This window comes from Dendrobates tinctorius, unplaced genomic scaffold (genome assembly GCF_039654945.1).
Source record: "Dendrobates tinctorius isolate UK_male_01 unplaced genomic scaffold, ASM3965494v1 ptg000383l, whole genome shotgun sequence".
NCBI classification, from domain to species: domain Eukaryota; kingdom Metazoa; phylum Chordata; class Amphibia; order Anura; family Dendrobatidae; genus Dendrobates; species Dendrobates tinctorius.
Genome location: NW_027362049.1, coordinates 928269 through 955521, shown reverse-complemented (window position 1 = coordinate 955521; position 27253 = coordinate 928269). Strand labels below are relative to the sequence as shown.

Here is a 27253-nt window from a genome sequence, read left to right as displayed (position 1 = left end):
AACCACATAATACACACCTCAGCTACTGCAGAACCACATAATACACAGCTCAGCTACTGCAGAACCACATAATACACAGCTCAGCTACTGCAGAACTACACACCTCAGCTACTGCAGAACCACATAATACACATCTCAGTCACTGCAGAACCACATAATACACACCTCAGCTACTGCAGAACCACATAATACACAGCTCAGCTACTGCAGAACCACATAATACACAGCTCAGCTACTGCAGAACTACACACCTCAGCTACTGCAGAACCACATAATACACACCTCAGCTACTGCAGAACCACATAATACACACCTCAGCTACTGCAGAACCACATAATACACAGCTCAGCTACTGCAGAACCACATAATACACACCTCAGCTACTGCAGAACCACATAATACACACCTCAGCTACTGCAGAACCACATAATACACAGCTCAGCTACTGCAGAACCACATAATACACAGCTCAGCTACTGCAGAACCACATAATACACACCTCAGCTACTGCAGAACTACACACCTCAGATACTGCAGAACCACATAATACACACCTCAGCTACTGCAGAACCACATAATACACACCTCAGACACTGCAGAACCACATAATACACACCTCAGCTACTGCAGAACTACACACCTCAGATACTGCAGAACCACATAATACACACCTCAGCTACTGCAGAACCACATAATACACACCTCAGCTACTGCAGAACCACATAATACACACCTCAGATACTGCAGAACTACACACCTCAGCTATTGCAGAACTACACACCTCAGCTATTGCAGAACTACACACCTCAGACACTGCAGAACCACATAATACACACCTCAGCTACTGCAGAACCACATAATACACACCTCAGCTACTGCAGAACCACATAATACACACCTCAGCTACTGCAGAACCACATAATACACACCTCACCTACTGCAGAACTACACAATACACACCTCAGCTACTGCAGAACCACATAATACACACCTCAGCTACTGTAGAACCACATAATACACACCTCACCTACTGCAGAACTACACACCCCAGCTAATAATAAATAAATAATAATCTTTATTTTTATATAGCGCTAACAAATTCCGCAGCGCTTTACAGTTTTCACACATTATCATCACTGTCCCCAATGGGGCTCACAATCTAAATTCCCTATCAGTATGTCTTTGGAAGGAAACCGGAGTACCCGGAGGAAACCCACGCAAACACGGGGAGAACATACAAACTCCTTGCAGATGTTGTCCTTGGTGGGATTTGAACCCAGGACCACTGAGCCACCGTGCCGCCTGCAGAACCACATAATACTCACCTCAGCTACTGCAGAGCTACACACCTCAGCTACTGCAGAACCACATAATACACACCTCAGCTACTGCAGAACTACACACCTCAGCTACTGCAGAACCTCATAATACACACCTCAGCTACTGCAGAACCACATAATACACACCTCAGCTACTGCAGAACTACACACCTCAGCTATTGCAGAACTACACACCTCAGCTACTGCAGAACCACATAATACACACCTCAGTCACTGCAGAACCACATAATACACACCTCAGCTACTGCAGAACCACATAATACACACCTCAGCTACTGCAGAACCACATAATACACACCTCAGCTACTGCAGAACCTCATAATACACACCTCAGCTACTGCAGAACCTCATAATACACACCTCAGCTACTGCAGAACCACATAATAAACACCTCAGCTACTGCAGAACCACATAATAAACACCTCAGCTACTGCAGAACCACATAATACACACCTCAGCTACTGCAGAACCACATAATACACACCTCAGCTACTGCAGAACCACATAATACACACCTCAGCTACTGCAGAACTACACACCTCAGACACTGCAGAACCACATAATACACACCTCAGCTACTGCAGAACCACATAATACACACCTCAGCTACTGCAGAACCACATAATACACACCTCAGCTACTGCAGAACTACACACCTCAGACACTGCAGAACCACATAATACACACCTCAGCTACTGCAGAACCACATAATACACACCTCAGACACTGCAGAACCACATAATACACACCTCAGCTACTGCAGAACCTCATAATACACACCTCAGCTACTGCAGAACCACATAATACACACCTCAGTTACTGCAGAACTACACACCTCAGACACTGCAGAACCACACACCTCAGACACTGCAGAACCACATAATACACACCTCAGCTACTGCAGAACCTCATAATACACACCTCAGCTACTGCAGAACTACACACCTCAGACACTGCAGAACCACATAATACACACCTCAGCTACTGCAGAACCACATAATATCACACCTCAGCTACTGCAGAACCACATAATACACACCTCAGACACTGCAGAACCACATAATACACCAAAGTTACTGTAGAACCTCATTCATTACATTATGTTATGCGTATATATAGATTTTTATATCCCAAATTATGAAATGGATGTAATACATACAAGTAATATACAGAGAGATTTAATGATATATATATTTACATGACACACATAAATAATATGATAGTGTAGATTATGTATAGGATGTGATCGATAGATGGATCAGTAGAAAGATAATATATAGATAGATAGTGAGAAATATGCCATTGAGAAAGGCTCACACTTGGAGCAAAACGTCACTGATGCCCCTATGGGCTATTAAACTACGGTACTTTTCTTTTTTTTTTTCAAAAAGGAGTGCTTTCTTTCTTTTTTTCCCACTATATTGAGGTCTATGCCTGGAAGATTTGGCACCCGATTTTCGTATACTGCTTGCTAGTGCTGCTTTTCAACGTTTCTTTTATAGATAGATATATACATAGATATCTCCACCAAATAAAAGCGGCAATTCTGACACTTGGTCTAGCGGTGAAGCAGGGGGAAATTTATTTTTTTATTTAACTCATTCATGGTGACACTGCCCCCTGCCATACTAGGCACCCACCCTCTGGTGCCTAGCGGTAAATACGACCCTGAGTTGGGTCCCCTTTTCTTAATATTGAAGTCATGTCCCTCATTCAGCCGACCTGTCCTGTCCTAATCACTTTTCTGTCTGTAAGACGGCTGCAGATGCAGGGATCTGCAGCTAACCAATCAGAGCGCTCGCTCACCGATATATGCAAATGAGTTGGTGGCATGACTTTTCAACAAATTTCTCCTAAAAGTTCAGTGGTGCGGGTCAGTTTGTCAGCAGGGGTGGGTCAATTTGTCAGCAGGGGCGGGTTATTTTATCAGCAGGTCAACTTTATTTATTTATTTTTTAAAATCTCCATAAGGTAAAAGTTTCTGCCATTACTGGCATATAAATAGAGCTGAGGTTCTCCTGTATAATCGTGTGCGGTGCTGAGATCATGGCAGTGTAATGTATCTGCCAACAAGCTGAAATAACATCTATCAGCGAGTATCTGCCATGGGCGGCACGGTGGCTCAGTGGTTAGCACTGCAGCCTTGCAAGGAGTTTGTATGTTCTCCCCGTGTTAGCGTGGGTTTCCTCCGGGTACTCCGGTTTCCTCCCACATTCCAAAGACATACTGATAGGGAATTTAGATTGTGAGCCCCATCGGGGACAGGGACAATAAGGTTTGTAAAGCGCTGTGGAAGTACTGGCGCTATATAAATGAGGAAAATAAATAAAAAACAAGCTGAAATAACATCTATCAGTGAGAACAGGCGTACAGGACAGATAGGCAGATCTGACAGTTCTCATATGTGGCTGACAGGACATGGCCAGGCTTCAGTCGGAACTAGGCGATATGAAGTTGGTCTCTGCGCTACACACACTTTTTCCTACAGGTTTGGTGGCTCAGAGCTTAGTGATCGTTGTGGTGCTGGGGTTGTTCAGATCCCACTGTGGCCACACGTGCACAATATTTTATGATTGTGCTTTTCTCCAATCTTCTAAAAATTAACTCATAGGCTGAATGTTGGTCTATAGATCATTGTCCCCCAAGGCCAATCCTCAAGAGCCACCAACAGGTCATGTTTTCAGGCTTTATTACCTGCTGTTAGTATCTGCCCCTGCATTGACCTCTGTCATTCATCTCTGCATAGGAGCTGACAGAGCAGCGATCCTGTGTCCTCATCTGTAGTACAAGAATCTACCTCACATCACATCCACAGTGGTGACAGAGCCGTCACATGTCCTGACACAGGAATACTGGCAAGTGAAGAGTCTATAGCCGTGTGTGTGCAAGAGTGTAAGTATATATGGATGTGTGTGTCTACAATATACAGTATGTATACAGGGCTGGCATTAGGGGCAACCAAACTAGGTATTTGCCTAGGGCAGCCTCTCCCCCAAGGACCCCAAGACAGTAGCTGCTATGGGGTCCGTGAGTCAGGGGGGCCTGGTGCCAGCTTCATCTCCACCCCCCTATATACTGTATAGAGGTCTATGAGAAGTGAATTAATCTGCATGGAGGCCTATGGTGAGTGCATTATACTACAGTATATGTACTGTATGGGGTCTGCATTATACTCAATCAAGGATTATAGGCTATATGTGGGCTGCATTATACTGTATTTAGGACTATGGGGTGGATTATACTGTGTGGAGGATTATGGGGAGCGCATTATACTGTATGGAAGACTATGGGGAATGGATTATACTATATGAAGGTTTATTGGGTGCGCATTGGACAATATGGAGGACTAAGTGGCATGCATTATACAATATGGAGGACTATAGGATGCATTATATAATATTGAGGATTATGGGGTGCATTATACTATATTGAGGACTACGGTGTGTGTGCATTATACTACATGGAGGAATATGGAGCATCTATTATACTGTATACTATATGGAGGACTATGGGGAGTGTTTTATACTGTATGGAAGACTAAAAGGTATACATTATACTATATGAAGGACTAAATGGTGTGCATTATACTATATGGAGGAATATGGGAAGTGTATTATAGTATATGGAGAACTGTGGGTGCATTATACTGTATGGAGGACTATGCAGAGAATAATATACTATACGGAAGAATATGGGGTATGCATTTTACTATATGGAGGACTATTGGATGTGCTTTATATTATATGGAGGACTATAGGGAGTGTATTATACTATATGGAAGACAATGATGAGGGTATTTTACTATATGGAGAGCACATTATCGCTGAGACCCCAGAGAACATGAATTGGGTCGGTTTTTACCGACCCCGCTTTTGCTATCGCCGTTATTAACCCTATAACTGCGATCGCAAAAAAAATCTGTGATTTTGCATTTAATTTCTCTCTCCTCTGATGTGCACATCAGAGAGAGAAATAGGGTCCCCGATCCCCCCGGTACCTCCCGGTGGTCTTGGGTCCCCTCCCGGTGGTCCTGGGTCCCTCCTACCTCCTCCGGTGGGTGCTGCCATCTTGGTCCTGGAAAAAAATGGCGGGCGCATGCGTAGATTCCATTCATTCATTTTGATCACTGTGATAAACTATCACAGTGATCAAAATAAAAAAATAGTAAACCCCCTGTTTAAAAATATATTTATTTTCAATTTTCCATTAGGGTTAAAGTTAGGGCTAGGGTTAGAATTAGGGTTAGAATTAGGGTTAGGGTTAGAATTCGGTTTAGGGTTGGAATTAGGGTTAGGGATAGAATAAGGGTTAGAATTAGGGTTAGGGATTAGCATTAGGGTTAGGGTTGGGATTAGGGTTAGGGTTGGGATTAGGGGTGTTAGGGTTAGGGTTGGAGCAAGAATTGAGGGGTTTCCACTATTTACCAAGTTTGAGGGTCTAATTTCTTCTGTTACCCTTGGGAAAATAAAAAAAATAGCGATCTAAAAATCATTTTTGAGGAAAAAAATGATTTTTTTATTTTCACAGCTCTGCATTATAAACTTCTGTGAAGCACTTGGGGGTTCAAAGTGCTCACCACACATCTAGATAAGCTCTTTGGGGGGTCTAGTTTCCAAAATGGGGTCACTTGTGGGGGGTTTCTACTGTTTAGGCACATCAGGGGCTCTGCAAACGCAACATGACGCCCGCAGAACATTCCATCAAAGTCTGCATTCCAAAATGGCGTTCCTTCCCTTCCGAGCTCTCCCATGGCCACAAACTGGTTCCCCCCCCCGCATATGGGGTATCAGAGTACTCAGGACAAAATGCAAAACAACTTTTGTGGTCCAATTTTTCCTGTTAGCCTTGGGAAAATAAAAAATAGCGGGCTAAAAAAAATCATTTTTGAGGAAAAAAATGATTTTTTATTTTCACTGCTCTGCGTTATAAACGTCTGTGAAGGACTTGGGGGTTCAAAGTGCTCACCACACATCTAGATAAGTTCCTTTAGGGGGTCTAGTTTCCAAAATGGGGTCACTTGTGAGTTTTTTCACTGTTTAGGCACATCAGGGTATCTCCAAATGTGACATGAGGTCCAATCTCAATTCCAGCCAATTCTGCATTGAAAAAGTCAAACGGTGCTCCTTCCCTTCTGAGCTCTGCCGTGCGCCCAAACAGTGGTTTACCCCTACATATGGGGTATGGGTGTACTCAGGACAAATTGAATATCAACTTTGGGGGTCTGATTTCTCCTTTTACCCTTGTAAAAATAAAAATTTGGGGGCGAAAATATCATTTTTGTGGAAAAAAAATGATTTTTTATTTTCATGTCTCTACGTTATAAACTTCTGTGAAGCACTTGGAGGTTCAAAGTGTTCACCACACATCTAGATAAGTTCCTTAAGGGGTGTAGTTTCCAAAATGGGGTCACTTGTTGGGGGTTTCCACTGTTTAGGCACATCAGGGGCTCTCTGGACGCCATGTTGCGTTCGATCTCAATTCCAGCCAATTCTGTGTTGAAAATGTCAAACGGCGCTCCTTCCCTTCAAAGCTCTGCCGTGCACCCAAAAAGTGGTTTACCCCCACATATGGGGTATCGGCATATTCAGAAGAAATTGCACAACAAATTTTGTGGTTCATTTTCTCTTTTAACACTTGTGAAAATAAAAAAAATTGGTTCTGAAGTAAATTTTTTGCAAAAAAAAAGTTAAATGTTAATTTTTTCCTTCCACATTGCTTCAGTTCCTGTGAAGCACATAAAGGGTTAATAAACTTCTTGAATGTGGTTTTGAGCACCTTGAGGGGTCCATTTCTTTAGAATGGTGTCACTTTTGGGTATTTTCTGTCATGCTCACCCCTCAAAGTGACTTCAAATATGATATGGTCCTTAAAAAATATGGTTTTGTAAATTTTGTTGTAAAAAATGAGAAATCGCTGGTCAACTTTCAACCCTTATAACTTCCTAATAAAAAAAAATCTCAGAATCAGCGTGATCCGTTAAAGCGATCCAGAGTTATAACCTCATAAAGTGACAGTGGTCAGAATTGTAAAAATTGGCCTGGTCATTAAGCTGCAAAATGGCTCTGTCACTAAGGGGTTAAAGATAGCAGTGTCATTATAATTCTCCTAAATAAAAATATCTGCCCTATGCTGCTCCCCTGAATAAATATTTGCCCCTCACTATAGTCCCTGTACAAAATATGACCTCCTCACTGTCCCTCTTATGTTACATGCCCTCCACACAGCCCTCTCTTCACAATTGTTCACCCTTTAGGGCCTAATCTCTATACTATGCCCCTCACCACACTCCCCCTCCTTGGTGTGCTGTTCCCCCATTCTAGCCCCGGCACTACTCTGTCTCTATTCAGTGCCCACTAACACTGTTCTTCCTGCATACTGTCTCCTTGCACTATTCCCCTCAGTAGTCTCTTCACACTTTTCCCCCTCCTTCCTCATACATTTATCCTCTCACTTTCCAAACTGCCTCCTCATGCATCCCTCTGACTCCCCCATACTGTGTTTGCACCCATTCCATCACCCTCGCTCTCCATACTGTGTCCACATACATATTCTCTTTGCTCCTCATACTGTGTCCACACCCATCTCCACCATGCATGCCCCCATCTCACCCCTTCCACCTCATATTGTGCCTTCAAATTCCTCCCACTACCCATATTTTACCTGTTCCCAAACTTGCGTCCTCAAATCATCCCCCACTACACTAAATCTCCTCCAGGCCCTTTAGACTAACCCCCATCACAGTAAGGCTGTGGGCACACGTAGCATTTTAAAACGCTCACTAAAAACCGGACTCCTTCCCAGAAATCGCGCATTTTTTTCCGCGCGATTTCACCGCGATTTTACCGCGATTATGTTCGTGATTTTGCCGCGGTTTTCGCGTGCGATATTCAAGCACTTTCCAAGCGATTTGAAGCATCGCTTGGAAAGTGATTGACAGGTTGGTCACACTCGTCAAACATAGTGTTTGACAAGTGTGACCAGATTTTTACTATTGAGGCCGCCTATGCGGCATCAATAGTAAAAGATAGGATGTTAAAATGCTAAAAAAAATAAAAAAATCGGGGTATATTTACCTTCCGGCGTCCCGCGCTGCATTCCCGGGCCACAGCGTTCCCAGTAATGCCTTGCGAGACCTGTGATGACGTAGTCTCGCGTTACTATAGTGATCTCGCGAGACCGCTAGAGTCACGCGAGACTACGTCATTACAGGGCCTTGCCGCAAGGCATTACTGGGAACGCTTAGGCCGGGAATGCAGCGCGGGACACCGGAAGGTAAATATACCCCGATTTTTTATTTTTTATTCTTTTTTTTACAGGGGTATGGAACCCAGGGCCTGGAGGACAGTCTCCTCTCCTCCACACCGATGGTACCAACCGCACATGAGACGCTTAACTTCCCGCATGGTGGGCATAGCCACATGCGGGAAGTAAGCGATTCTCATGCATTCCTATGGGTGCGGAATCGCGGCAACTCTTTGCGATTCCGCACAAAAGAATGAGCATGCTGCGATTTTTTCCGCGATGCGATTCCGCCGCGGAAAAAAGCGCAGCATTAGCACAGCATGTGCGGAATGCCATAGGAATGCATGGGGTGCGTTCTGTACACGATTTTTAAGCGTTTTCGCGCCGAAAATCGCGGCAAAAACGCTTAAAAATCATATCGTGTTCACATAGCCTAAATCTCCCTGAGGCTCGTTACACTAAATACCCCCATCATAGTAAATCTCACCTAGGCCTATTAGGGTGTGTGCACATGCTGCGGATTCTGCTGCGGATCCGCAGCAGTTTTTGCTGTGGTGTACAGTACCATTATAACCTATGGAAATCTAAAACTGCAGTGCACATGTCATTTCTTTCTGCGGAATCCGCAGCTGTTTCACACCTTCTCCATTGTAGAGGTGTGATACCGCAGGGGTAAACCGCAGGCTAATCCACAGATAAACCGCAGGTCTTTTGACCTGCGGATTTTGTTAAATCCGCGCGAAAAATTCCGCAGGTGAATCCGCAGCGTGTGCACACAGCCTTACAGTAAATCTTCCACACACACAGTAAATACACCTACACACAGTAAATACTCCCCCCCCACACAAAATAATCTTCTCCTAGGCAGCAAATACCCCACACACACAGAAAATACCCTGCCTTCCATCTTCAGTATCTATCACCACAGTGCAGGAAAGACTAAGGGCAACACGAAGGGATAAGGGAAAGGGAACCCAACACTAGGGAAGGGGGACATGGAGACCCCTAGACAGACCTAAGGTCACCCTGTCTGCCCTATTGTCCCTATATATGTTCTGCATCTATCACCAAACAGGATACCTAGCCTCTTCCTAACTCTGGCGATAAGCCCTGCACAGGAAAGGACAGGATAAGCACTAGTCAATCCCCACTACCACTAAAGACAGATGGGATAGACAAACAAGGGGAACACTTAGCTTGAGTAGACTCAGAGAGAAACACAGACATCCTCCAAACCAGAGAGGAAGATAGTCAACTGCTATAGCTCCAAGCCTCAGTAGGGCAATGGAAATATCACCCGCAACTCCCAGCAACAAGCTAGGATTATAAACACCCTGGTCCAGGTGTGTCAACTAGTAAATACACCCCTACCCACAGTAATACCCCACACACATTAAATACTACTACACACAGTAATCACCCCCCAGGCAGTAAATACCCCCCACACAGTAAATACCCCCCCACACACAGTAAATACCCTTCCTTCCATCTTTAGTGTCTACAGTTCCACGAACATGGAGCACATACCACCGATGTTCTCCGTGCTGGCGAGTGATGTCAGCAGCATGATTACATGACCTGATCATGCCGCTGATGTCGCTCTGACCTGGTTGATGAAGATGAAGGACTTCAACTAGAGACGTCACCAGTGAGTCAGTGTGTTACCTGTACACTGAAGTTATACACTGTATACTATATACAGAGCTCCTGTGTATAATGTCACCAGTGATTACTGTATTATTTGTGCAGTGACACTATATATAGAGCTTCTGTGTATAATGCCACTGGTGATCACTGTATTATCTGTACACAGACACTATATACAGAGCTCCTGTGTATAATGTCATAGGCTAACATTATATTACTTGTACACTAAATGCTATAGACAGAGATCCTGTGTATGTTACCGGTGATCACTATATTACATGTACACTCACACTATACACTGTGTAATATATACAAAGTTCCTGATTATAATGGCACTTATGGTAAAATTAGTGTTGTGTTTTTTTTTATTAACTATTAGTATTGTAGTATTCGATCACTATGTGGTTGTAATATGTCATCTGGTCATGGTGTAATGGTATTTGTTCCTTGTATGTGGTAGTAATATATGGTCTGGTCATGGTGTGGCGGTATTTGTTCCTTGTATGTGGTATCATTTGGTCACCCTTTGGTTGTAATATGTGGTCTGGTCATAGTGTGGCGGTATTTGTTCCTTGTATGAGGTATTATTTTGTCACTGTGGTGGAAATATATGGTTTGGTCATGGTGTGGCGGTATTTGTTCCCTGTATGTGGTATCATTTGGTCACTGTGGTGGTAATATATGGTCTGGTCATGGTGTGGCGGTATTTATTCCTTGTATGTGGTATCATTTGGTCACTGTGGTGGTAATATATGGTCTGATCATGGTGTGGCGGTATTTGTTCTTTGTATGTGGTATCATTTCGTCATTTCGTTACTATGTGGTGGTAATATATGGACTGGTCATAGTGTGGCGGTATTTGTTTCTTTTTTGTGGTATTATTTGGTCACTATATGGTGGTAATACGTGGTCTGGACATGGTGTGATGGTATTTATCCTTGTATATGTTATTATTGTTAATTTAAAAATAATGTATGTGACACATTCCCGTAAGGAAACATAAATAAAAAAATACCTAAATAGAGTAAAGGATATTTTAACAAATGTTTAATAGTTTAGAGTAGAGTAGGGTGCTGCCACAAGAGTACCTTTTCGTGGTGGCGGCTTAAAAAATCTTTTGGCCAAAACAAAAGCTGCTTTCTGTGTATGTGATCTGGTGTTAGATGGGAACTGTTAACGTGTGATTGTTGAGGACGTGGTCCAGAAGTGGAGTATTTCCAAGATTGGGTGGTAGAACTTTGGAAGGCTGGAGGCAGTGCTAGGGTGATGCCTGGGCGGAATCTCAAGGGAGCTTGAAAATGTTGCCAGTATGTGGCCCTGAAATTCCTGGTGGTAAACCTGCCTCTATATAACATAATGCACACCCCATAGTCCTCCATATAATATAATGCACACCCATTGTCCTCCACATAGTATAATACACTGCATAGTCCTCAAAACAATATAATGCACTCCATAGTTCTCCATTTTGTGTAATACACTCCCCATAGTACTACATATAGTATAATTCAAATCTTTTAGACCTCTGTGTAGTATAATGCACACCTTATAGTCCTACATACAGTATAAGACACTCCCCATAGTCCTCCATATAGTATAATACACCCTACAATCCTCCATGAAGCATAATGCACGCCACATAGTCCTCAATATAGTATAATGCATCCCATAGTCTTCAATATTGTATAATGCACCCCCATAGTCCTCCATATTGTACAAAACATCCCCCATTGTCTTCTCTATTGTATAATGCATTCCACCATAGTCCTCCATATAGTGCAATGCACTTCCGATAGTATAATGCACTCCATAGACCTTCATATAGTATAATGCATTCCCTATAGCCCTCCATATAGTAAAATACACTCCCCATAGTCCTCCATATAGTACAATGCATTCCCCATAGTTCTCCATACTGTATAATGCACTTCCCACAGTTCTTCATACAGTATAATGCACCCCATAGTACTGCATGCAGTATAATACAGTCCCCATATAGTATAATGCACAGCCCATTGTCCTTGATAAAGTATAATGCAGCTACAAAGAGTATAATGCAGCCCCATATAGTACATATAGTATAATACACAGCCTATAGTCTTTTATAGCGTATAATGCAGCCCCCATATAGTACATATAGTAAAATGCACTCCTCATACTCATAGAGCATAATGCAATCCTCATAGTCCTCCATACAGTATAATGCATCCCAGTCCTCCATGGGGCATAATGCAGCCCTCATATAGTACATATAGCATAATGAGCTCCCTATAGTCCTTGATAGAGTATAATGCAGCTCCAGAGAGTATAATGCAGCCCCATAGTCCTCTGGTATTATGGCCATTATGTACTCACTGATTTAAAAAAGACTTAGAGGGGAAATGATTGGAGAAAGAAAGAGCGTCATATTCCTCTTGAGAAAGCGGCTTGTTGCGTCGTGAAATGCGTCGGGGGTGTCCTGCCGGGCTTCCCTTCTCCCCCACTCCACCTTGGTAAGCTTCCCTTTTTCATGTGGGGACACTATGGCTGTATACCAGGTTTACCATGTGTAAGTTATAATTATGTACCCCATCTCTGTGAGTCTGTAGTCCTCACTTGGCCACTGGGTCTAGTGATTTTGTACGTACTGGGGATTCATACACATTTCTCTTTTTAAGACACTGAAAAAACACACAGTATGACAAATGTGCATAAATACTCTGTTGTAAAATATATGTAACAGTAAGCAGCAAGTGCTAGTAAAAGATGTTAACAAAACCAGGGTATTTTGTTGATACTTTTTTTTGCAAAAAAATGTACGCTAAGCCACTCCACCACGTCACAGTATACCCTTCTCGGAGCAGTCCTATCTAATATATTTAAAACCTGAACATGTGAACAATACCTTCATGAGCAGGGTTCAGAATGGTCTTGCCCAGTATGGGCTCACTGGGCAAAATGGCTTTTTATGTGAATGTCCCAAAGGAGAGAGGCGGGGATCTCCCAAAGCTTGCATAAGCAAGAAATCAATAGATTCGGAACACATGACACATGCACAGAAAATGAACAGGTCAGTAAGACCCTGTTCACACCACCCAAGAACTAAGACACAGAAAAAACACACAGTATGACAAACGTGCATAAATACTCTGTTGTAAAATATATGTAACAGTAACCAGCAAGTGCTAGTAAAAGATGTTAACAAAACCAGGGTATTTTGTTGATACGTTTTTTTGCAAAAAAAATGTACGCTAAGCCACTCCACCACGTTTCGCTTTTTCCCTGGTTGGGATACAATTATCCACTGTGGGTGCTTTCCAGGAAGTATTCCATCTCTGTGGGAGGAGCGGGTGATGTTTGGGGGTGACATTTTCAATTTTGACTGACACATCACCATATTTATGATCACATGTAATTTTTAGCATTGTTGAATAAAGAACTTTGATATTTTTTATACGCAATTTATCGCATGCTCTAGTTTTTTTCTCCTGTATCCCAAGTTTTTTGGAGTTTATGCATTTTGGTACTGGAGCTGGGGATATGATCCCCCACTTTCTTTGTACTATATTACCGTATGTCTATGGGGCTTCTGTTGCCACACCTCAGCTACTGCAGAACCACATAATACACACCTCAGCTACTGCAGAACCACATAATACACACCTCAGCTACTGCAGAACCACATAATACACAGCTCAGCTACTGCAGAACCACATAATACACACCTCAGCTACTGCAGAACTACACACCTCAGCTACTGCAGAACCTCATAATACACATCTCAGTCACTGCAGAACCACATAATACACACCTCAGCTACTGCAGAACCACATAATACACACCTCAGCTACTGCAGAACCACATAATACACACCTCAGCTACTGCAGAACTACACACCTCAGCTACTGCAGAACCACATAATACACACCTCAGTCACTGCAGAACCACATAATACACACCTCAGCTACTGCAGAACCACATAATACACACCTCAGCTACTGCAGAACCACATAATACACACCTCAGCTACTGCAGAACCTCATAATACACACCTCAGCTACTGCAGAACCTCATAATACACACCTCAGCTACTGCAGAACTACACACCTCAGCTACTGCAGAACCTCATAATACACACCTCAGCTACTGCAGAACCACATAATACACACCTCAGCTATTGCAGAACTACACACCTCAGCTACTGCAGAACCACATAATACACACCTCAGTCACTGCAGAACCACATAATACACACCTCAGCTACTGCAGAACCACATAATACACACCTCAGCTACTGCAGAACCACATAATACACACCTCAGCTACTGCAGAACCTCATAATACACACCTCAGCTACTGCAGAACCTCATAATACACACCTCAGCTACTGCAGAACCACATAATAAACACCTCAGCTACTGCAGAACCACATAATACACACCTCAGCTACTGCAGAACTACACACCTCAGACACTGCAGAACCACATAATACACACCTCAGCTACTGCAGAACCACATAATACACACCTCAGCTACTGCAGAACTACACACCTCAGACACTGCAGAACGACATAATACACACCTCAGCTACTGCAGAACCTCATAATACACACCTCAGCTACTGCAGAACTACACACCTCAGACACTGCAGAACCACATAATACACACCTCAGACACTGCAGAACCACATAATACACCAAAGTTACTGTAGAACCTCATTCGTTACATTATGTTATGCGTATATATAGATTTTTATATCCCAAATTATGAAATGGATGTAATACATATAAGTAATATACAGAGAGATTTAAAGATATATATATTTACATGACACACATAAATAATATGATAGTGTAGATTATGTATAGGATGTGATCGATAGATGGATCAGTAGAAAGAGAATATATAGATAGATAGTGAGAAATATACCATTGAGAAAGGCTCACACTTGGAGCAAAACGTCACTGATGCCCCTATGGGCTATTAAACTACGGTACTTTTCTTTTTTTTTTTCAAAAAGGAGTGCTTTCTTTCTTTTTTTCCCACTATATTGAGGTCTATGCCTGGAAGATTTGGCACCCGATTTTCGTATACTGCTTGCTAGTGCTGCTTTTCAACTTTTCTTCTATAGATAGATATATACATAGATATCTCCACCAAATAAAAGCGGCAATTCTGACACTTGGTCTAGCGGTGAAGCAGGGGGAAATTTATTTTTTTATTTAACTCATTCATGGTGACACTGCCCCCTGCCATACTAGGCACCCACCCTCTGGTGCCTAGCGGTAAATACGACCCTGAGTTGGGTCCCCTTTTCTTAATATTGAAGTCATGTCCCTCATTCAGCCGACCTGTCCTGTCCTAATCACTTTTCTGTCTGTAAGACGGCTGCAGATGCAGGGATCTGCAGCTAACCAATCAGAGCGCTCGCTCACCGATATATGCAAATGAGTTGGTGGCATGACTTTTCAACAAATTTCTCCTAAAAGTTCAGTGGTGCGGGTCAGTTTGTCAGCAGGGGTGGGTCAATTTGTCAGCAGGGGCGGGTTATTTTATCAGCAGGTCAACTTTATTTATTTATTTTTTAAAATCTCCATAAGGTAAAAGTTTCTGCCATTACTGGCATATAAATAGAGCTGAGGTTCTCCTGTATAATCGTGTGCGGTGCTGAGATCATGGCAGTGTAATGTATCTGCCAACAAGCTGAAATAACATCTATCAGCGAGTATCTGCCATGGGCGGCACGGTGGCTCAGTGGTTAGCACTGCAGCCTTGCAAGGAGTTTGTATGTTCTCCCCGTGTTAGCGTGGGTTTCCTCCGGGTACTCCGGTTTCCTCCCACATTCCAAAGACATACTGATAGGGAATTTAGATTGTGAGCCCCATCGGGGACAGGGACAATAAGGTTTGTAAAGCGCTGTGGAAGTACTGGCGCTATATAAATGAGGAAAATAAATAAAAAACAAGCTGAAATAACATCTATCAGTGAGAACAGGCGTACAGGACAGATAGGCAGATCTGACAGTTCTCATATGTGGCTGACAGGACATGGCCAGGCTTCAGTCGGAACTAGGCAATATGAAGTTGGTCTCTGCGCTGCACACACTTTTTCCTACAGGTTTGGTGGCTCAGAGCTTAGTGATCGTTGTGGTGCTGGGGTTGTTCAAATCCCACTGTGGCCACACGTGCACAATATTTTATGATTGTGCTTTTCTCCAATCTTCTAAAAATTAACTCATAGGCTGAATGTTGGTCTATAGATCATTGTCCCCCAAGGCCAATCCTCAAGAGCCACCAACAGGTCATGTTTTCAGGCTTTATTACCTGCTGTTAGTATCTGCCCCTGCATTGACCTCTGTCATTCATCTCTGCATAGGAGCTGACAGAGCAGCGATCCTGTGTCCTCATCTGTAGTACAAGAATCTACCTCACATCACATCCACAGTGGTGACAGAGCCGTCACATGTCCTGACACAGGAATACTGGCAAGTGAAGAGTCTATAGCCGTGTGTGTGCAAGAGTGTAAGTATATATGGATGTGTGTGTCTACAATATACAGTATGTATACAGGGCTGGCATTAGGGGCAACCAAACTAGGTATTTGCCTAGGGCAGCCTCTCCCCCAAGGACCCCAAGACAGTAGCTGCTATGGGGTCCGTGAGTCAGGGGGGCCTGGTGCCAGCTTCATCTCCACCCCCCTATATACTGTATAGAGGTCTATGAGAAGTGAATTAATCTGCATGGAGGCCTATGGTGAGTGCATTATACTACAGTATATGTACTGTATGGGGTCTGCATTATACTCAATCAAGGATTATAGGCTATATGTGGGCTGCATTATACTGTATTTAGGACTATGGGGTGGATTATACTGTGTGGAGGATTATGGGGAGCGCATTATACTGTATGGAAGACTATGGGGAATGGATTATACTATATGAAGGTTTATTGGGTGCGCATTGGACAATATGGAGGACTAAGTGGCATGCATTATACAATATGGAGGACTATAGGATGCATTATATAATATTGAGGATTATGGGGTGCATTATACTATATTGAGGACTACGGTGTGTGTGCATTATACTACATGGAGGAATATGGAGCATCTATTATACTGTATACTATATGGAGGACTATGGGGAGTGTTTTATACTGTATGGAAGACTAAAAGGTGTACATTATACTATATGAAGGACTAAATGGTGTGCATTATACTATATGGAGGAATATGGGAAGTGTATTATAGTATATGGAGAACTGTGGGTGCATTATACTGTATGGAGGACTATGCAGAGAATAATATACTATACGGAAGAATATGGGGTATGCATTTTACTATATGGAGGACTATTGGATGTGCTTTATATTATATGGAGGACTATAGGGAGTGTATTATACTATATGGAAGACAATGATGAGGGTATTTTACTATATGGAGAGCACATTATCGCTGAGACCCCAGAGAACATGAATTGGGTCGGTTTTTACCGACCCCGCTTTTGCTATCGCCGTTATTAACCCTATAACTGCGATCGCAAAAAAAATCTGTGATTTTGCATTTAATTTCTCTCTCCTCTGATGTGCACATCAGAGCGAGAAATAGGGTCCCCGATCCCCCCGGTACCTCCCGGTGGTCTTGGGTCCCCTCCCGGTGGTCCTGGGTCCCTCCTACCTCCTCCGGTGGGTGCTGCCATCTTGGTCCTGGAAAAAAATGGCGGGCGCATGCGTAGATTCCATTCATTCATTTTGATCACTGTGATAAACTATCACAGTGATCAAAATAAAAAAATAGTAAACCCCCTGTTTAAAAATATATTTATTTTCAATTTTCCATTAGGGTTAAAGTTAGGGCTAGGGTTAGAATTAGGGTTAGAATTAGGGTTAGGGTTAGAATTCGGTTTAGGGTTGGAATTAGGGTTAGGGATAGAATAAGGGTTAGAATTAGGGTTAGGGATTAGCATTAGGGTTAGGGTTGGGATTAGGGGTGTTAGGGTTAGGGTTGGAGCAAGAATTGAGGGGTTTCCACTATTTACCAAGTTTGAGGGTCTAATTTCTTCTGTTACCCTTGGGAAAATAAAAAAAATAGCGATCTAAAAATCATTTTTGAGGAAAAAAATGATTTTTTATTTTCACAGCTCTGCATTATAAACTTCTGTGAAGCACTTGGGGGTTCAAAGTGCTCACCACACATCTAGATAAGCTCTTTGGGGGGTCTAGTTTCCAAAATGGGGTCACTTGTGGGGGGTTTCTACTGTTTAGGCACATCAGGGGCTCTGCAAACGCAACATGACGCCCGCAGAACATTCCATCAAAGTCTGCATTCCAAAATGGCGTTCCTTCCCTTCCGAGCTCTCCCATGGCCACAAACTGGTTCCCCCCCACATATGGGGTATCAGAGTACTCAGGACAAATTGCAAAACAACTTTTGTGGTCCAATTTTTCCTGTTAGCCTTGGGAAAATAAAAAATAGCGGGCTAAAAAAATCATTTTTGAGGAAAAAAAATGATTTTTTATTTTCACTGCTCTGCGTTATAAACGTCTGTGAAGGACTTGGGGGTTCAAAGTGCTCACCACACATCTAGATAAGTTCCTTTAGGGGGTCTAGTTTCCAAAATGGGGTCACTTGTGAGTTTTTTCACTGTTTAGGCACATCAGGGGATCTCCAAATGTGACATGAGGTCCAATCTCAATTCCAGCCAATTCTGCATTGAAAAAGTCAAACGGTGCTCCTTCCCTTCTGAGCTCTGCCGTGCGCCCAAACAGTGGTTTACCCCTACATATGGGGTATGGGTGTACTCAGGACAAATTGAATATCAACTTTGGGGGTCTGATTTCTCCTTTTACCCTTGTAAAAATAAAAATTTGGGGGCGAAAATATCATTTTTGTGGAAAAAAAATGATTTTTTATTTTCATGTCTCTACGTTATAAACTTCTGTGAAGCACTTGGAGGTTCAAAGTGTTCACCACACATCTAGATAAGTTCCTTAAGGGGTGTAGTTTCCAAAATGGGGTCACTTGTTGGGGGTTTCCACTGTTTAGGCACATCAGGGGCTCTCTGGACGCCATGTTGCGTTCGATCTCAATTCCAGCCAATTCTGTGTTGAAAATGTCAAACGGCGCTCCTTCCCTTCAAAGCTCTGCCGTGCACCCAAAAAGTGGTTTACCCCCACATATGGGGTATCGGCATATTCAGAAGAAATTGCACAACAAATTTTGTGGTTCATTTTCTCTTTTAACACTTGTGAAAATAAAAAAAATTGGTTCTGAAGTAAATTTTTTGCAAAAAAAAAGTTAAATGTTAATTTTTTCCTTCCACATTGCTTCAGTTCCTGTGAAGCACATAAAGGGTTAATAAACTTCTTGAATGTGGTTTTGAGCACCTTGAGGGGTCCATTTCTTTAGAATGGTGTCACTTTTGGGTATTTTCTGTCATGCTCACCCCTCAAAGTGACTTCAAATATGATATGGTCCTTAAAAAATATGGTTTTGTAAATTTTGTTGTAAAAAATGAGAAATCGCTGGTCAACTTTCAACCCTTATAACTTCCTAATAAAAAAAAATTTTGTTTCCAAAATTGTGCTGATGTAATGTAGACATGTGGGAAATGTTATTTAATAAGAAATTTGTGTGACATATCTCTCTCATTTAAGGGCATAAAAATTTATGTTTGAAAATTGCAAAATTTTCAAAATTTTCACCATATTTCCGTTTTTTTTTCATAAATAAACACAAGTCATATAGAACAAATTTTACCACTAACATGAAGTACAATATGTCAGGAAAAAAAAATCTCAGAATCAGCGTGATCCGGTAAAGCGATCCAGAGTTATAACCTCATAAAGTGACAGTGGTCAGAATTGTAAAAATTGGCCTGGTCATTAAGCTGCGAAATGGCTCTGTCACTAAGGGGTTAAAGATAGCAGTGTCATTATAATTCTCCTAAATAAAAATATCTGCCCTATGCTGCTCCCCTGAATAAATATTTGCCCCTCACTATAGTCCCTGTACAAAATATGACCTCCTCACTGTCCCTCTTATGTTACATGCCCTCCACACAGCCCTCTCTTCACAATTGTTCACCCTTTAGGGCCTAATCTCTATACTATGCCCCTCACCACACTCCCCCTCCTTGGTGTGCTGTTCCCCCATTCTAGCCCCGGCACTACTCTGTCTCTATTCAGTGCCCACTAACACTGTTCTTCCTGCATACTGTCTCCTTGCACTATTCCCCTCAGTAGTCTCTTCACACTTTTCCCCCTCCTTCCTCATACATTTATCCTCTCACTTTCCAAACTGCCTCCTCATGCATCCCTCTGACTCCCCCATACTGTGTTTGCACCCATTCCATCACCCTCGCTCTCCATACTGTGTCCACATACATATTCTCTTTGCTCCTCACTTTGCTCCTCACTTTCCAAGCATCGCTTGGAAAGTGATTGACAGGTTGGTCACACTCGTCAAACATAGTGTTTGACAAGTGTGACCAGATTTTTACTATTGAGGCCGCCTATGCGGCATCAATAGTAAAAGATAGGATGTTAAAATGCTAAAAAAAATAAAAAAATCGGGGTATATTTACCTTCCGGCGTCCCGCGCTGCATTCCCGGGCCACAGCGTTCCCAGTAATGCCTTGCGAGACCTGTGATGACGTAGTCTCGCGTTACTATAGTGATCTCGCGAGACCACGTCATTACAGGGCCTTGCCGCAAGGCATTACTGGGAACGCTTAGGCCGGGAATGCAGCGCGGGACACCGGAAGGTAAATATACCCCGATTTTTTATTTTTTATTCTTTTTTTTACAGGGGTATGGAACCCAGGGCCTGGAGGACAGTCTCCTCTCCTCCACACCGTGGGTACCAACCGCACATGAGACGCTTAACTTCCCGCATGGTGGGCATAGCCACATGCAGGAAGTAAGCGATTCTCATGCATTCCTATGGGTGCGGAATCGCGGCAATTCTTTGCGATTCCACACAAAAGAATGAGCATGCTGCGATTTTTTCCGCGATGCGATTCCGCCGCGGAAAAAACCGCAGCATTAGCACAGCATGTGCGGAATGCCATAGGAATGCATGGGGTGCGTTCTGTACACGATTTTTAAGTGTTTTCGCGCCGAAAATCGCGGCAAAAACGCTTAAAAATCGTATCGTGTGCACATAGCCTAAATCTCCCTAAGGCTCGTTACACTAAATACCCCCATCATAGTAAATCTCACCTAGGCCTATTAGGGTGTGTGCACATGCTGCGGATCCGCAGCAGTTTTTGCTGTGGTGTACAGTACCATTATAACCTATGGAAATGTAAAACTGCAGTGCACATGTCATTTCTTTCTGCGGAATCCGCAGCTGTTTCACACCTTCTCCATTGTAGAGGTGTGATACAGCAGGGGTAAACCGCAGGCTAATCCACAGATAAACCGCAGGTCTTTTGACCTGCGGATTTTGTTAAATCCGAGCGAAAAATTCCGCAGGTGAATCCGCAGCGTGTGCACACAGCCTTACAGTAAATCTTCCACACACACAGTAAATACAACTACGCACAGTAAATACTCCCCCCCCACACAAAATAATCTTCTCCTAGGCAGTAAATACCCCACACACACAGAAAATACCCTGCCTTCCATCTTCAGTATCTATCACCACAGTGCAGGAAAGACTAAGGGCAACACGAAGGGATAAGGGAAAGGGAACCCAACACTAGGGAAGGGGGACATGGAGACCCCTAGACAGACCTAAGGTCACCCTGTCTGCCCTATTGTCCCTATATATGTTCTGCATCTATCACCAAACAGGATACCTAGCCTCTGCCTAACTCTGGCGATAAGCCCTGCACAGGAAAGGACAGGATAAGCACTAGTCAATCCCCACTACCACTAAAGACAGATGGGATAGACAAACAAGGGGAACACTTAGCTTGAGTAGACTCAGAGAGAAACACAGACATCCTCCAAACCAGAGAGGAAGATAGTCAACTGCTATAGCTCCAAGCCTCAGTAGGGCAATGGAAATATCACCCGCAACTCCCAGCAACAAGCTAGGATTATAAACACCCTGGTCCAGGTGTGTCAACTAGTAAATACACCCCTACCCACAGTAATACCCCACACACATTAAATACTACTACACACAGTAATCACCCCCCAGGCAGTAAATACCCCCCCACACACAGTAAATACCCTTCCTTCCATCTTTAGTGTCTACAGTTCCACGAACATGGAGCACATACCACCGATGTTCTCCGTGCTGGCGAGTGATGTCAGCAGCATGATTACATGACCTGATCATGCCGCTGATGTCGCTCTGACCTGGTTGATGAAGATGAAGGACTTCAACTAGAGACGTCACCAGTGAGTCAGTGTGTTACCTGTACACTGAGGTTATACACTGTATACTATATACAGAGCTCCTGTGTATAATGTCACCAGTGATTACTGTATTATTTGTGCAGTGACACTATATATAGAGCTTCTGTGTATAATGCCACTGGTGATCACTGTATTATCTGTACACAGACACTATATACAGAGCTCCTGTGTATAATGTCATAGGCTAACATTATATTACTTGTACACTATATGCTATAGACAGAGATCCTGTGTATGTTACCGGTGATCACTATATTACATGTACACTCACACTATACACTGTGTAATATATACAAAGTTCCTGATTATAATGGCACTTATGGTAAAATTAGTGTTGTGTTTTTTTTTATTAACTATTAGTATTGTAGTATTCGATCACTATGTGGTTGTAATATGTCATCTGGTCATGGTGTAATGGTATTTGTTCCTTGTATGTGGTAGTAATATATGGTCTGGTCATGGTGTGGCGGTATTTGTTCCTTGTATGTGGTATCATTTGGTCACCCTTTGGTTGTAATATGTGGTCTGGTCATAGTATGGCGGTATTTGTTCCTTGTATGAGGTATTATTTTGTCACTGTGGTGGAAATATATGGTTTGGTCATGGTGTGGCGGTATTTGTTCCCTGTATGTGGTATCATTTGGTCACTGTGGTGGTAATATATGGTCTGGTCATGGTGTGGCGGTATTTATTCCTTGTATGTGGTATCATTTGGTCACTGTGGTGGTAATATATGGTCTGATCATGGTGTGGCGGTATTTGTTCTTTGTATGTGGTATCATTTCGTCATTTCGTCACTATGTGGTGGTAATATATGAACTGGTCATAGTGTGGCGGTATTTGTTTCTTTTTTGTGGTATTATTTGGTCACTATATGGTGGTAATACGTGGTCTGGACATGGTGTGATGGTATTTATCCTTGTATATGTTATTATTGTTAATTTAAAAATAATGTATGTGACACATTCCCGTAAAGAAACATAAATAAAAAAATACCTAAATAGAGTATAGGATATTTTAACAAATGTTTAATAGTTTAGAGTAGAGTAGGGTGCTGCCAAAAGAGTCTACCTTTTCGTGGTGGCGGCTTAAAAAATCTTTTGGCCAAAACAAAAGCTGCTTTCTGTGTATGTGATCTGGTGTTAGATGGGAACTGTTAACGTGTGATTGTTGAGGACGTGGTCCAGAAGTGGAGTATTTCCAAGATTGGGTGGTAGAACTTTGGAAGGCTGGAGGCAGTGCTAGGGTGATGCCTGGGCGGAATCTCAAGGGAGCTTGAAAATGTTGCCAGTATGTGGCCCTGAAATTCCTGGTGGTAAACCTGCCTCTATATAACATAATGCACACCCCATAGTCCTCCATATAATATAATGCACACCCATTGTCCTCCACATAGTATAATACACTGCATAGTCCTCAAAACAATATAATGCACTCCATAGTTCTCCATTTTGTGTAATACACTCCCCATAGTACTACATATAGTATAATTCAAATCTTTTAGACCTCTGTGTAGTATAATGCACACCTTATAGTCCTACATACAGTATAAGACACTCCCCATAGTCCTCCATATAGTATAATACACCCTACAATCCTCCATGAAGCATAATGCACACCACATAGTCCTCAATATAGTATAATGCATCCCATAGTCTTCAATATTGTATAATGCACCCCCATAGTCCTCCATATTGTACAAAACATCCCCCATTGTCTTCTCTATTGTATAATGCATTCCACCATAGTCCTCCATATAGTACAATGCACTTCCGATAGTATAATGCACTCCATAGACCTTCATATAGTATAATGCATTCCCTATAGCCCTCCATATAGTAAAATACACTCCCCATAGTCCTCCATATAGTACAATGCATTCCCCATAGTTCTCCATACTGTATAATGCACTTCCCACAGTTCTTCATACAGTATAATGCACCCCATAGTACTGCATGCAGTATAATACAGTCCCCATATAGTATAATGCACAGCCCATTGTCCTTGATAAAGTATAATGCAGCTACAAAGAGTATAATGCAGCCCCATATAGTACATATAGTATAATACACAGCCTATAGTCTTTTATAGCATATAATGCAGCCCCCATATAGTACATATAGTAAAATGCACTCCTCATACTCATAGAGCATAATGCAATCCTCATAGTCCTCCATACAGTATAATGCATCCCAGTCCTCCATGGGGCATAATGCAGCCCTCATATAGTACATATAGCATAATGCACGCCCCAAAGTTCTCAGTGGGTTATAATGCAGCCCCCATATAGTACATATAGTATAATGAGCTCCCTATAGTCCTTGATAGAGTATAATGCAGCTCCAGAGAGTATAATGCAGCCCCATAGTCCTCTGGTATTATGGCCATTATGTACTCACTGATTTAAAAAAGACTTAGAGGGGAAATGATTGGAGAAAGAAAGAGCGTCATATTCCTCTTGAGAAAGCGGCTTGTGGCGTCGTGAAATGCGTCGGGGGTGTCCTGCCGGGCTTCCCTTCTCCCCCACTCCACCTTGGTAAGCTTCCCTTTTTCATGTGGGGACACTATGGCTATATACCAGGTTTACCATGTGTAAGTTATAATTATGTACCCCATCTCTGTGAGTCTGTAGTCCTCACTTGGCCACTGGGTCTAGTGATTTTGTACGTACTGGGGATTCATACACATTTCTCTTTTTAAGACACTGAAAAAACACACAGTATGACAAATGTGCATAAATACTCTGTTGTAAAATATATGTAACAGTAAGCAGCAAGTGCTAGTAAAAGATGTTAACAAAACCAGGGTATTTTGTTGCTACTTTTTTTTGCAAAAAAATGTACGCTAAGCCACTCCACCACGTCACAGTATACCCTTCTCGGAGCAGTCCTATCTAATATATTTAAAACCTGAACATGTGAACAATACCTTCATGAGCAGGGTTCAGAATGGTCTTGCCCAGTATGGGCTCGCTGGGCAAAATGGCTTTTTATGTGAATGTCCCAAAGGAGAGAGGCGGGGATCTCCCAAAGCTTGCATAAGCAAGAAATCAATAGATTCGGAACACATGACACATGCACAGAAAATGAACAGGTCAGTAAGACCCTGTTCACACCACCCAAGAACTAAGACACAGAAAAAACACACAGTATGACAAACGTGCATAAATACTCTGTTGTAAAATATATGTAACAGTAACCAGCAAGTGCTAGTAAAAGATGTTAACAAAACCAGGGTATTTTGTTGATACGTTTTTTTGCAAAAAAAATGTACGCTAAGCCACTCCACCACGTTTCGCTTTTTCCCTGGTTGGGATACAATTATCCACTGTGGGTGCTTTCCGGGAAGTATTCCATCTCTGTGGGAGGAGCGGGTGATGTTTGGGGGTGACATTTTCAATTTTGACTGACACATCACCATATTTATGATCACATGTAATTTTTAGCATTGTTGAATAAAGAACTTTGATATTTTTTATACGCAATTTATCGCATGCTCTAGTTTTTTTCTCCTGTATCCCAAGTTTTTTGGAGTTTATGCATTTTGGTACTGGAGCTGGGGATATGATCCCCCACTTTCTTTGTACTATATTACCGTATGTCTATGGGGCTTCTGTTGCCACACCTCAGCTACTGCAGAACCACATAATACACACCTCAGCTACTGCAGAACCACATAATACACACCTCAGCTACTGCAGAACCACATAATACACAGCTCAGCTACTGCAGAACCACATAATACACAGCTCAGCTACTGCAGAACTACACACCTCAGCTACTGCAGAACCACATAATACACATCTCAGTCACTGCAGAACCACATAATACACACCTCAGCTACTGCAGAACCACATAATACACAGCTCAGCTACTGCAGAACCACATAATACACACCTCAGCTACTGCAGAACTACACACCTCAGCTACTGCAGAACCACATAATACACACCTCAGCTACTGCAGAACCACATAATACACACCTCAGCTACTGCAGAACTACACACCTCAGCTACTGCAGAACCACATAATACACACCTCAGTCACTGCAGAACCACATAATACACACCTCAGCTACTGCAGAACTACACACCTCAGCTACTGTAGAACCACATAATACACACCTCAGCTACTGCAGAACCACATAATACACACCTCAGCTACTGCAGAACCACATAATACACACCTCAGCTACTGCAGAACCACATAATACACAGCTCAGCTACTGCAGAACCACATAATACACACCTCAGCTACTTCAGAACCACATAATACACACCTCAGCTACTGCAGAACCACATAATACACAGCTCAGCTACTGCAGAACCACATAATACACAGCTCAGCTACTGCAGAACCACATAATACACACCTCAGCTACTGCAGAACTACACACCTCAGACACTGCAGAACCACATAATACACACCTCAGCTACTGCAGAACTACACACCTCAGATACTGCAGAACCACATAATACACACCTCAGCTACTGCAGAACCACATAATACACACCTCAGATACTGCAGAACCACATAATACACACCTCACCTACTGCAGAACTACACACCTCAGCTATTGCAGAACTACACACCTCAGCTATTGCAGAACTACACACCTCAGACACTGCAGAACCACATAATACACACCTCAGCTACTGCAGAACCACATAATACACAC

The 27253-nt window shown here is 42.6% G+C and overlaps 1 protein-coding gene across 2 annotated transcripts in view; it reads left to right on the top strand.

Annotated features, from left to right (window-relative positions):
* The first annotated feature begins 4033 nt into the window (after positions 1 to 4033).
* Positions 4034 to 27253, top strand: part of AANAT (aralkylamine N-acetyltransferase) — a 51040-nt gene continuing 27820 nt past the window's right edge. Inside the window, exons 1-2 of one of the 2 annotated variants that reach the window (XM_073563158.1) lie at positions 4034 to 4232; positions 16584 to 16729. The gene's annotated coding sequence lies outside the window, so the exon portion shown is untranslated. Of the gene's footprint in view, positions 4233 to 16530; positions 16730 to 27253 lie in introns of those variants that run through there. The other variant, XM_073563159.1, reaches the window with a different exon arrangement.